The following is an 11,599-nucleotide window of genomic DNA, read 5'->3' on the forward strand; positions in this document are numbered from 1 at the left end:
CTAATCTTCCTCATTAGTGACCACCTAGTCAAAGTGATGCTGTGTATGACCAAAGCCCTTGCCCTGATGTACAATGCTCATTTTCCTGGTGTGGTCATCCCCACCCTAAATAATACTGGTGAGACTAGCTCCACCCTGCCGTTAGATGTCAATATTCCCCAGTCCCCAGGTAAACAAAGATACTCTTTTCTTCTGTGATATTCCAGAGCTCAGTCCTAAATGCCCAGAAGCTGGGGCCAAAAGTCTGACTTGTTTTGAGATGAGGTTAAATTCTTTCCTAAGTAGCGAGGCTTCAGCATAGAGGCACCCATCCGAAAACACACAGTACGATGCGTTTTGTAAAATGTATCTGTCTGCGTGGCCATGATCTTAATCAGGGTGTTTCCATACCCCAAAAAACCTTTGCTACCGTGTGTCACAGTAAGCTCTCGCCTGGGCCCTCTGATTTTTTCTATTTCAGAATTCAGTACCTGTGTGGAACCACATGAGGTGTGTTATGTGGTGTCTTTTACTCCGCGTGGTCCTGAGGTCTTGTTGTGGCGTGTGTGTCAGTAGTCAGTGTCTTCCAGTAGTGTTCCCTGCGTCTGTGACACATTGCTTCGCGGTAGACGCCGAGGCTGTCTCCAGCTTTGGGTTATTCTGGGCAAAGCTTTGATAAACATTCGTGTAGAGGTCTTTGTAGAGACAAGTATTAATTTATTTTTGGATAAATAGGTAGGGATGAGGGTGTTGGATTGGATGGTAAGCATATGCCACCAGTCTAAATTCTGGTCCAGTAAGAGACCCTGTCTCAACAGAATAACACGGAGAGTGATGGAGGACGTCCTGTGTGCCCACATTCGAATTTCATATATCACACACGCTCGAACAAAAGTTCCCTTTTAAAGTGACAACCATTTTTCCTTTTTCCTAGCATTCTTCCTCTCTCCCAAAAAAAACCCTGCTAAAAGAAGTTTTAAGATAATTAAATGCATTACTGTGTGTGAACACTTGCTAATGGCGGCCAGAGGACAAGCTTGTGGAGTTAGCTCTCTCCTTACACCTGTGTGGGTTCTGGGGGGTCAACTCGGGCTTTCGGGATTGTGCAATCAACATCACCCAGTGATGTTGTCACTGGTCCCAAAAGAAACTAAGGATGATTACAATGACTAGAAAAAATGAGGATATAAAGAAAAGTTAGATAAAGAGTATGTTCCAAAACTGGAGAATAATACATTGTTTTTCTGCAATCTTATTTTCAAAACTTATTTTACACATTTCCACTCTATGTGTTAAACGGAAACCTAATAAGTCTTAGCATTTGGCATCAAAGATCTCAGAAGTAAGCTTCATTTTCTCTTTCTCCTCTTAGCCCATAGCTGCAGCAGTCCGAATCTGTGTCCCATGTCTCAGGCTGGCCCTTGTCCATCCTCCTTTCCTCTGCCCTCCGAGCTCTGCCTGGAGGCTGTCGATGGCCATCCCACCCTATAGAGGTTAGCGGGGCCAAGCGAGAAGGGGTCATGGCAAAGAATAGCTCAGGCATCACTCACGTCAGCCGCAGAAAGAGAACAACTTGTGGGTAAGAAGAGTCAAGTGATATTGATCCGTGGCTCCCCGGGGCTGAATTCAGAACATGTTCTGCCGTCTCCTGGGTGCCAAGATTTGACAGAAAGGGCAAAGGACAACTGGAACAATGTGGGGTGGGCGGGTGAAATCGCCATTCATCGTTCACGTGGGAATGGAGGGCTCAGAGCTGAGGAGACCTTGACAAGGCTCCCTGCCGGCAGCTGACTCTTGCTTCTTATCAGAAACCGAAAGCTTGCTCTGGTCTCTACCTTCACCGCTGGGGACTGGACACCATGAGGAGGCCACACTGGTTGGTGTCATGGGGAGGGGTTCTGTGTGAGGAGCATTTTGTCCTTGATGAGGAGGAAAACAGAGAGCAGAAAGATAAAAGCACAAAAATCAAATATGAGGGGGCAAAAACCCCACCAGAAAACACACCAAAAACAAGAGGAATAAATGAGAGAGTACGTACCCTTTGAGTCGGTAGGAAAAACTCATTTAGTTAGTTGACTTTGATCAAGGCAATGTGAAGACCAACGGAAAAACAAAAAGACATACTTCGAGAAGCAATATTATAATGAGAAATTTGGCTCAGCATATATATATATGTATATATCATTATGTATGAAGTTGGTCTTACAATTTATGGCATAGTCACACAATGGAATATCATATTTAAAAGGAATTAGCCATATAATATTGATATGGATATCTATGATTCATTTAGAGTCAGATCAATAGAATACTTTAAGACTATAATTTTAATTTTTAAATTATGTTTTAGTAGACGTATGGAAAAATATCTGGAAAATGAGGCACCAAATGTCCTGGGGGAAGAGAGATAAAAGGAGGCATAAGTCCTGAATAAAGGGGTTGCACCTACACTGAAGAGTTTTGTGTTATTCGAGACATCTGTGAGCTTCATATAGCTTCTGCTACACATTAGGAAGAAGTCAATACCAAGTTTGGAAGTAAGTTACATTGCAAAGAAGAAACAGTATAGACAATGAAGTGAAAAAAGTATAATTTGCAAAAAAACAAATTGAGAGTGAAGTAATCCATGCACAGGTGTGTGATGTTCTCAGATTCTGACATGATGATCCCAAAGTAACAGTTTCCATTCATGTAAAGGCTGTTCAGGGCTGGGATGTAGCTTGGGTGGTAGTGGGTTTGCCAAGCCTGCAAGAAGATCTGGATTTGGTTCTTGGCATCACATAAACCAGGGGTGGTGGTGCTCACCTGTCATAGTTGGGTGGTAGAGGGAGGAGGATCAGAAATTCAAGTTCATCCTTGGCCACATATGGAATTCAAGACTCTTATGGAAAATAGAAGACTCTGTCTCAAAAAAAAAGAATGCTCAATAGTCTTAAAAATGACATAAGCAGTAAACCTTTAAAGGAGGTAATTATGGTTATAAATGTGTGGGTATACATATATTTTATTAGGTGCAAAAGAGATTAATAAGCCACAATAACACAATTTCTCAGTTGACATAGTAATGGTGATTTTCCTATGAATAACTGGCATCAATCCCTTTACCTCCTTGCTATATATTGTAAGCCACACAAAGAAATTCTAATTGCCTTTAATTTAAGGATGGTTGTTCCCACGAGAACATCACAACACATTAAGAGGAAAGGGGTTGCAGGTGGAGGAAAGGCTAGACAGCTACAAGCACTGGCTGCTCTTCCAGAGGACCAGGGTTTGACTCCCAGCCCCCCCCCCTGGTTAACAGCTTACTGTACCCCAGGGCGTCTGGCCTCCTCCTCTGGCTCCAGAGGGCATAAAGCACACAGAGACCCTTGTGGACAAAACACCCATACGCAAGAAATAAATAAAAATTCCTTAAAAACGGAAAGAGAACAGGACATTTATACATAGAAAAACATTAACAGAATGTTTTGAACCATATCTTTAGGAAATAACCTATGGAAGCTGAAGTGACTACATAGGTAGGTCCTGCTAGCTGGAGTAAATTTTTTTGTAGCCTAAAACAATGAATATAGCGTAGCATCTAGCCTAATTTTTTTAAAAATACTCATTCTAATTTTCTTTCTTTTAATATTTATTTATTTTTATTATGTATATAATATTCTGTCTGTGTGCATGTCTGCAGGCCAGAAGAGGGCACCAGACCCCATTACAGATGGTTGTGAGCCACCATGTGGTTGCTGGGAATTGAACTCAGGACCTTTGGAAGAGCAGGCAATGCTCCTAACCACTGAGCCATCTCTCCAGCCCCATCTAGCCTAATTTTAAGTCTATTTTGTTAAAAAAAAACCAAGATAATAATTTCCCCTAGGAGTTTGGATAATTTTCCACATATGACTTAGGACAGCATCCCCTGTAAAATCAATAATCCACGCACACAGAGCCAAGGCTTAGCCCTAAATTAACGCAAGCCTAAAATGAATTGCTTAAGATGGGAAACTGTACACTGGGGCTTCAAATATGATCATGAAAACTTCTGAAGGCCCCTATTATCCATTTCAGGTTGAACAAAAGCGAATCTTCTGGGATATTTCTCCCCATAGGGTTGTAAAATAAATTAGAGGGCAGGCAGAAAACTAAAATATTCAGGAGTAGAAGTCAGTATTTGGGGCGCTAAGATGAAGAAACTGGAAATGGTCCCCTTTGAAACAGACCCCTGTCTTGATCCTACCTGTAACGGTTAACCTTGTCAATGCCATCACCATCACTCCAGAATGGCCTCTGGGAAGGCATCTCCTGGGACTGAGAGAGAAGACCCTCCCTCCTCAAGGCAAGAGGCACTTTCCTGCGCTGATTTAGCACTGACAAGGCCTCAGGGGAAAAGTCCTCCTTTGCTCCTTGCTGATGAAGGTTGTCTCTTCTGCTTTGACTGCCACTGCTGACAGTCTCTCCTCATGTTGGCAAACATCTTCTTCATAGGGTTTCCAACGTGGGCAAAGACCAGCTCTCCAGGAACCTTCCAGGCCTTTGATGGTTATGACTGCTGAGGCATCCAGGCCTCGGTACTGTACCGTTTTTTTAGAGTCTCAGCCTCTCCAGCATGCAGGCAGTCATTGATGAGCGACAGTTTGTAAATCCCTTTTGTGATATATTTATTCTATTGGTTCTCCTCCTCTGGAAAACCCCAGTACACTGCCCTGGTCAGCACTGAGCAATACTTATTTCCCGCATCTTTTGAAGATCTGTGACTTTGACTCTCTTCCTCCTTCCTGATTTCTCCCCCTTTCCCTTTATTGTTCCTAAGTTTCTTAAAGGGATGCATATCGCGTTGCCTGACTCTGCTGGTTCAGCTTCGGCTCCTCAACCGACTGCATTGCGCTTTTGGACCCCGTCGTTCTGCTATGCTGGAACTGGCATGCGGAAATGTAGGAAGGAATCCTAGCTGTAGAAGCTCCGGTCCACAGCAGGCTGTCTTCACCGTAGCCTGCCTACTGTTTTTAAGACCCTTCCAGGGCTGTATCAGGGCAGCCATTTCTGTAAAGTCAAGTGACAATGAACTTTCATCACGTGTACAGAATCCATGCAAAGCAACACCGAGATTAGGATTTGGTTGACAAACTGGAATCTGTTAGCCAAACCAAGTAGATGTGTTTTTTAAAAAATCACATATTTTCTAGGCCTTTCAAATAAATTCCATGTTTAAAAAAAAGCTTCAGGTTGAGGCTCAATGGGCCAGTTCCTGTGTGTTCATTCTCCCCACATGGACTGCAGACCTTGGTGAGACAGCGTTCTGGGGAAGGTCGATTCTCTCCTAAAAAACGTTCTTTCTCGGTTGCTCAGCTAATTATCAGCTTCCTCGGGAGACTTTCTTCACTTTAGCCTGAGTTAGCTCTTGGTGTTCAAAGCTCCCACTAGCCTGTTTCTTCATTACATCTCATTGATGCTTTTGTCAACTGTCTTCCCTGTTATAAAGCAAGAAGTGTGTGTGTGTGTGTGTGTGTGTGTGTGTGTGTGTGTGTGTGTGTGTGTGTGTGTATGTGTGCGCGCGCGTGCACGCGCGCCAAAAGTCAATGTCAGATATCTTCCTCTATGGCTCTCTTCTTTATCTTTAGAGACAGCCCCTCACTGAACCTGGCCTTAATGATTGGCTAGACTAGCTGGCCAGCAAGCGCAGGGAGTCTTCCTGGAATCCTCTCAGAGCTGGGATTTGGTAGATGCCAAATTCTTCCATAAGTGCTGGGTATCTGGGCTCGAGTCCTCATGCCTGCCTCGTCTGCATTATACCATCTCCCTAGCTCCTCTCTTGTTTGTTTTGATTGTGGGGGTTGTTGCCCACACTGGCCTCACGCTTGCTGTGAAGATGACTTTGAAGCCCTGATCTTCTGTCCTCACTTCCCAAGAGCTATAATTCCAGGTGTGAGCACCATACCAGCTAAGACGTGTCTCCTATTATCATATTTCAAAGCACTCAATACAGTCCTCGAACTCACAATCCTTCCATCTCAGCCTCCCCGCTCTCTGTGATTACCTGTCTGTACCACCAGGTCCAGTTCATTCCTTAATTTAACAAATGAAAATGGCATGTGCACATAGTGAGTCTTCTTGCTTCGAGGGTCATTGTCATTAGCCCACTGTCTCATGGCTATCTAGTAAAATAAAGAGGCCTGAGGCTTTCCAGACCATCTGAGAGTTCAGACAATGGAAATAATGACGTCTAAGTGACCTCTTCTTAGTGATACATCTACCTGCAGTTAGCGGATGGGAACTACGTTGGGATCTTTTGATATTTAATGTATCCCCCTTTTTGCCAATATCTCTATTAAAACAACAACAACAATAAAACTGTTTCTTCCAAATGAAACCTGAGAACTGATCTTCATTTCTTGGGCAAAATGACAAATCTTATCCATTGATAGTGGTGACCTCTCTGCTGAGAAAAGGTTAAGGAAAGAAAGAGAATGACAGAGAATACAGTAAAAACAGCTCTAAGTGTGATACTTGATTTTATTCTTTTTACTAAAGAATACCCAACCGCAGAGTCCCCCAGATGCTCTTCTCAGATACAAACACATAATAATCGAATTTCTTGCAGCCCATGGAGGAAAAAGCCATTTTTATTTGTTACATTGCTGATGTTGGTGTGTGTGTGTGTGTGTGTGTGTATAGTTTTACAATTCTCAAGGAAGTAATCCTGAAGATAAAAATAAAAAGATTTGGGTCCTATTCTTTCATTGCATCACCAAAGAAAATACATTCTCCTCTTTCCCCAAAGTCAGCTGTGTTTCTCCAGCTCCGCTAGGCGATGAAAGAACGCCTTGTTCGTTATTATTGCCGGTCATTCTTATTTATGCCTGTGATTCGAGGATTATGTTTTGATTGTTCTTGAGAGATGAAAACACTTTCTCGCCAATGAATAAACACTGCCACTTTTAAAATATTTATATGCAGAATGCCCTTAGAGCCATTATGAAATGCAAGCGCTTTAGGGAGCTGGTTTTCAAACCGGCCCTTTCCCCCCACCACCTCCACCTTTTCTTTCATGCTAAGCAGTCCATTTGAGAGGCTTTCAGACTTAACTTGTTTAAGCAATACCAGTGTTTTAGGGTAATGAATAACTTTTTATAGAGGACAATCGCACGCAATTCAACATGCTGGTATTTCTATTTCTGTGCTCCACCAGCGTGGGGACTCTGTGATAGGATCTCTTTCTCTGAGAAAGCTGAGCCGACCCAAGCCCTGATTAACCTCTGATATTCACGTGGGGCTCTTGATCGTGGGGACCGCAGCAGCAACAATGCATTAATGGCAGCCATATGCTGAGGGCATTGTGGGTATGGGTGACCCAAATGTGAACTTGGGGGGTGACTGCCGTTTGTTTCAGGTTTGGTGTGGAGATTACGGAGGAGGAGGAATTTGAGTCGCCACTTGACAGAATCCCCCTTGATGAAGACGGAAATGTCAGAGACACCCAGCTCCCGCTCATGTTTGGGTTCGTGTTTTCCAACCCCCCCCCCCGCCCCCGTAAATTTTTGCTCTTCCTTTTGATACAGAGAATGGGGCCCTACAAGCCATTTTCAACATCTCTTCCTTGCATCGTATCTCACGTTTTAATATCTTATGTGACAAAAGATTTTTCAGAACAGCAAGGCCATTTTTATTTATTTTAAAGTAGAGTCTTTTCTTTTTTTTTTTTTTTATTTTTATTTTTTTATTTTTTTAGTTTTTTGAGACAGGGTTTCTCTGTGGTTTTGGAGCCTGTCCTGGAACTAGCTCTTGTAGACCAGGCTGGTCTCGAACTCACAGAGATCCGCCTGCCTCTGCCTCCCAAGTGCTGGGATTAAAGGCGTGCGCCACCACCGCCCGGCCTAAAGTAGAGTCTTTTCGTGTTGAGCCGAGGAAATGCATTTTAAGATATTCCGTGTCTCAACTGGTAAAAAACAGAGACCCTGAAGGAGATGGTGATGCAAAGGAAAGCATGAAGTGTTTGCCAAGCTGGGAAGAAAACACACACACACACACACACACACACACACACACACACACACACACGAGTGAGTTTTTCCCAGAATGCACTGTGTTCCCCATGACCTTTCCCCTCGTTGTCTTCTCAAGTCTCACCTCCCCAGACAACTTCTTCCCATGTCCCCTCTGAGGCTTTCTACCTGGATGCTAAGACAAAGCAGAAGCTCCTTTAGAAATGCCGCCATACAGGGTGTCTCTATTTTGGAAGCCAATGTTTTATTTTTCTAACACTTTCTAAACCTATGTATGAATGAATTTTATAGCTTGATGTAAGGCTTAACTTTTTAAAACTTTGGTCAGTATTGATCATTTTTTTCTCCAAGCCATCTGAAAGTTTTGATTGAGACTATTCGGAAAGGGAACTAAAGATACTTTTTTTTTTTTACCTGAAGCAGTCCCCCTCCCCCCCCCGAATTTCCTCCCTATCTCATTGCTGTACTCTTTAGCCATGAAAATTAGTCAGCTCCTGATAGCAAAAGGGACAATTAATAACTTGTTTTGATTTGTTACTTCCCATCACACATACCATAGAGCCTGAAGATATCTCCGAAGGATCCACTTCTTTCATCCACAGGGCTTTGTTTTCTACTGCAGAAGCTGGTACGATGATATGTTTATTTCCTGAAGAATTTCTAATCTTTAATATCTCTGCTGTATGTGAGGAATCTCCAAGAAGATCCTGAGACAAGTGGTTTATTTCAAATAGGACCCAGAAAGGGATGACTGGGGAGTTGGGGTGGGAGGAGGGGAGACAGGAAGGGGGAGAACTCCAAGGGAGGAAGCATGGGTGAGCATGTTATCAATGGGCGGTTGCGGTTTTCTCTTGCCTGGGTGTCTGGGAACCTGCATACCATCACCCCCAGAGCTAGCCCGCTGCATACAAGGAAGTGGATAAAACCACCAGCTCCCACCTGCCCTTGGTTGGGACTATTGTCTGTAGGACAGGTACTCCGTCCCTGTGCGGAGGCTGCCAGGGTGTGCTGCAGGTTGGGAAAGAGCTTCAGGTTGAGTGACAGATACGGGGGTGGGGCGGGAGAAACACTCAGTGTGAGAGAGAGTCTGATGGTCAGGTTCCAATTGACCTTATTGGCCATAGAATTTAGTCTATGTTTCCCAATGTTCTTTGACCTTTCATAGGGCATCCCAGAGGCTCTTATTCTACAGTCACTACTTGGGAATGCCAAGTTGGTTAGATATGTTTATCTTACCTAAGTAGACAGTCTTCACCTTAGAAAGTCAGCATGAAGTACCTAAGAGAATGGAGAGGGGGGTAGGACAAAGGGGGAATTATAAGGAAGGGGAGATACATGTTTTAATCCCTTCGGACAAGTAAAGACCATTATCTAAGTTCTTTGGTCAAATTAAGCAAGCTTTATTCTCTATCAGACAGGGCCATCTCTCTAAATCAGACTTTGAGAAAATAGCACTGAGCATAGGAAAAAGCGGGGCTTATAGAGCCAAAAACCCTGCATGACTAGAGGGTTTCCCAGGGCTTTTTGTTATGTAGGAACTTGGCAGAACATTTCAAAATTGTTTGTCAGAATGTCTTATCAGGACAGCAGTTAGGGAATAGGGTGGGGAACACATCAAATTCCAGAGAATGGTCAAATCCAAGTTTATAAGAACAGTAATGAACTTATTTTGACTGCATAATAAGATGGCTTTTAATCTTAAAATGGAGTCTGGTTGGTCCATCACAAGGAAATTTCTGTAAAGGGAGTTTCATCAATACCCAGAAGTCAGAAGAAAGGAGCCTAAGGATAGGCAACGGATACAGTATGGCATACTGAGATAGATCTGAGTGAGCCTACTGGTCTACCTTATCTGGATGAGTATTAACGCTAGGAAGAAGGTCTTCATAGATAGGAAACAACAGACTACAGTTGTTGTTCATGTTGACCAGCAACCCAACTCATGTGATAGTTTATACGCCATATCTCATTTTGGTTTCCACTTTGCCTGTGATAGTGGGGGACCAGCAATAGAAACGGAATGAGTTGTCAGGGTAACAGAAGCCAGCAAGGGGAACATCCCATTCGAGGCAGCAGCTGCACCTGATTTGAAAACTCACTGTGCTTTGCACTGATCCACACTGCACCTCTGAATTCAGCAGCAGCAGCAGCAGCAGCAGCAGCAGCAGCAGCAGCAGCAGCAGCAGCAGCAATGCAGTTCATTTGCCAGGTGTTTATTATGCGTCCCACGTCATGCTAAGAGCCTTTTGTGTGCTATGCAATTCAACAGTCAAGCCGGTTTCTCTAGGCTCTGTTCTCTGGCATCACCAACTGCCCCCTTTCTCTATTGGACAGGTGATTATATTGCTGGGCTCCTAGCTGGGTTTCAGGTGACCTGGATGAGAGGAGTTATAACCTAGACCCTCACTTAGTTACTGCGGGTCTTTGGTCATATCTCTAATATGTCCTTGCTCTGGCTTTCTCATCTGCAAAATCGAAGCGTAGGTCAGAAGATCCCCATGGTCCTTCCTAAGTCTAAAGTTCTCCTTGAATCATTCAGACTTCTAGGAACAGTATAGGATACGTGAAGTGGTCATTTCATATACTTATACAATGTGCTCATAGAAGCAAATATTTTTCTGATGAAGAAAAAGAGTAGTCTTCCCATAAAGCTAAAATAATAAGTACATTTTAGAATCTTCAGATTACAAATCAGTACTTTTACTGGATATTTTTTCTGTTGTAAAAACTCATGGTAGGGCCAGCAAGATGGCTCAGAGGCAAAGTGATTGCCATTCAAGCCTGAGGATGTGAGTTCGATTCCCAGAATCCATCTAAAAAGCAGAAGGAGAGCACTGACCCCACGTTCTTCCCTAGACTCCACACATGCGCTGTGGAACAATGTGCATGCCTCCCTCCCCTGTAATCATAAATACGATTTTAAAAACATAACACATGGTAAGGTTTGTGGCATGCTCACAGCAGTCAAACCTCTGAGGAAGCAAAGCGAATGGTGTCTCGGAGTTCATGACTTAGTTCGTTCATTTTTATAGGGAATTGTCTCCAAAGAATGCCACAGCCAAGGGCAGCTTCTCCTTCCGAAGACTACACGTGGAGTTGAGGAGCAGCCTGGGAGCCCTCTGGGAGATGGAGGGGCCCAACCTTTATCAGAACTTTCTCAAATTCTTGAGAGGAAATTGGCAGCTCGCTGGGCATCTAGAGGCTTGGCTGATTTCAAAACGAAGCATCTCCCGTTGTGTAAGAAGTCGTGTGTTTCCGGGTGATGCTGTAAGGCAGTGGTTCTCAACCGGTGGGACTTGCGGCTTCTTTGGGGGCTGAATGACCCTTTCACAGGGTTTGCATATCCAATATCCTTCATGTCATATATTTATGTTATGGTTCATAATAGTAGCAAAACTGCAGTAATGGGAGAGCGATGAAGTAATTTTGACGTTGGGGGTCACCACAACATGAGCCACTGTACAAAAGGGCTGCAGCGTTAGGAAGGAGGAGAACCACTGTTAAGGAGGTAGGATCAACAGCCTGAGCCATCGGGAGAATGAAACTACAGTTGAGATCCATCTCCCCCCAGTCAGAATGGTGATATAATCAAGAAAACATGATAGCCGGTACTGGTGAGGATGGGAGGA

The sequence above is a fragment of the Microtus pennsylvanicus genome, chromosome 9, assembly GCF_037038515.1.
Source record: "Microtus pennsylvanicus isolate mMicPen1 chromosome 9, mMicPen1.hap1, whole genome shotgun sequence".
Taxonomy (NCBI): Eukaryota; Metazoa; Chordata; class Mammalia; order Rodentia; family Cricetidae; genus Microtus; species Microtus pennsylvanicus.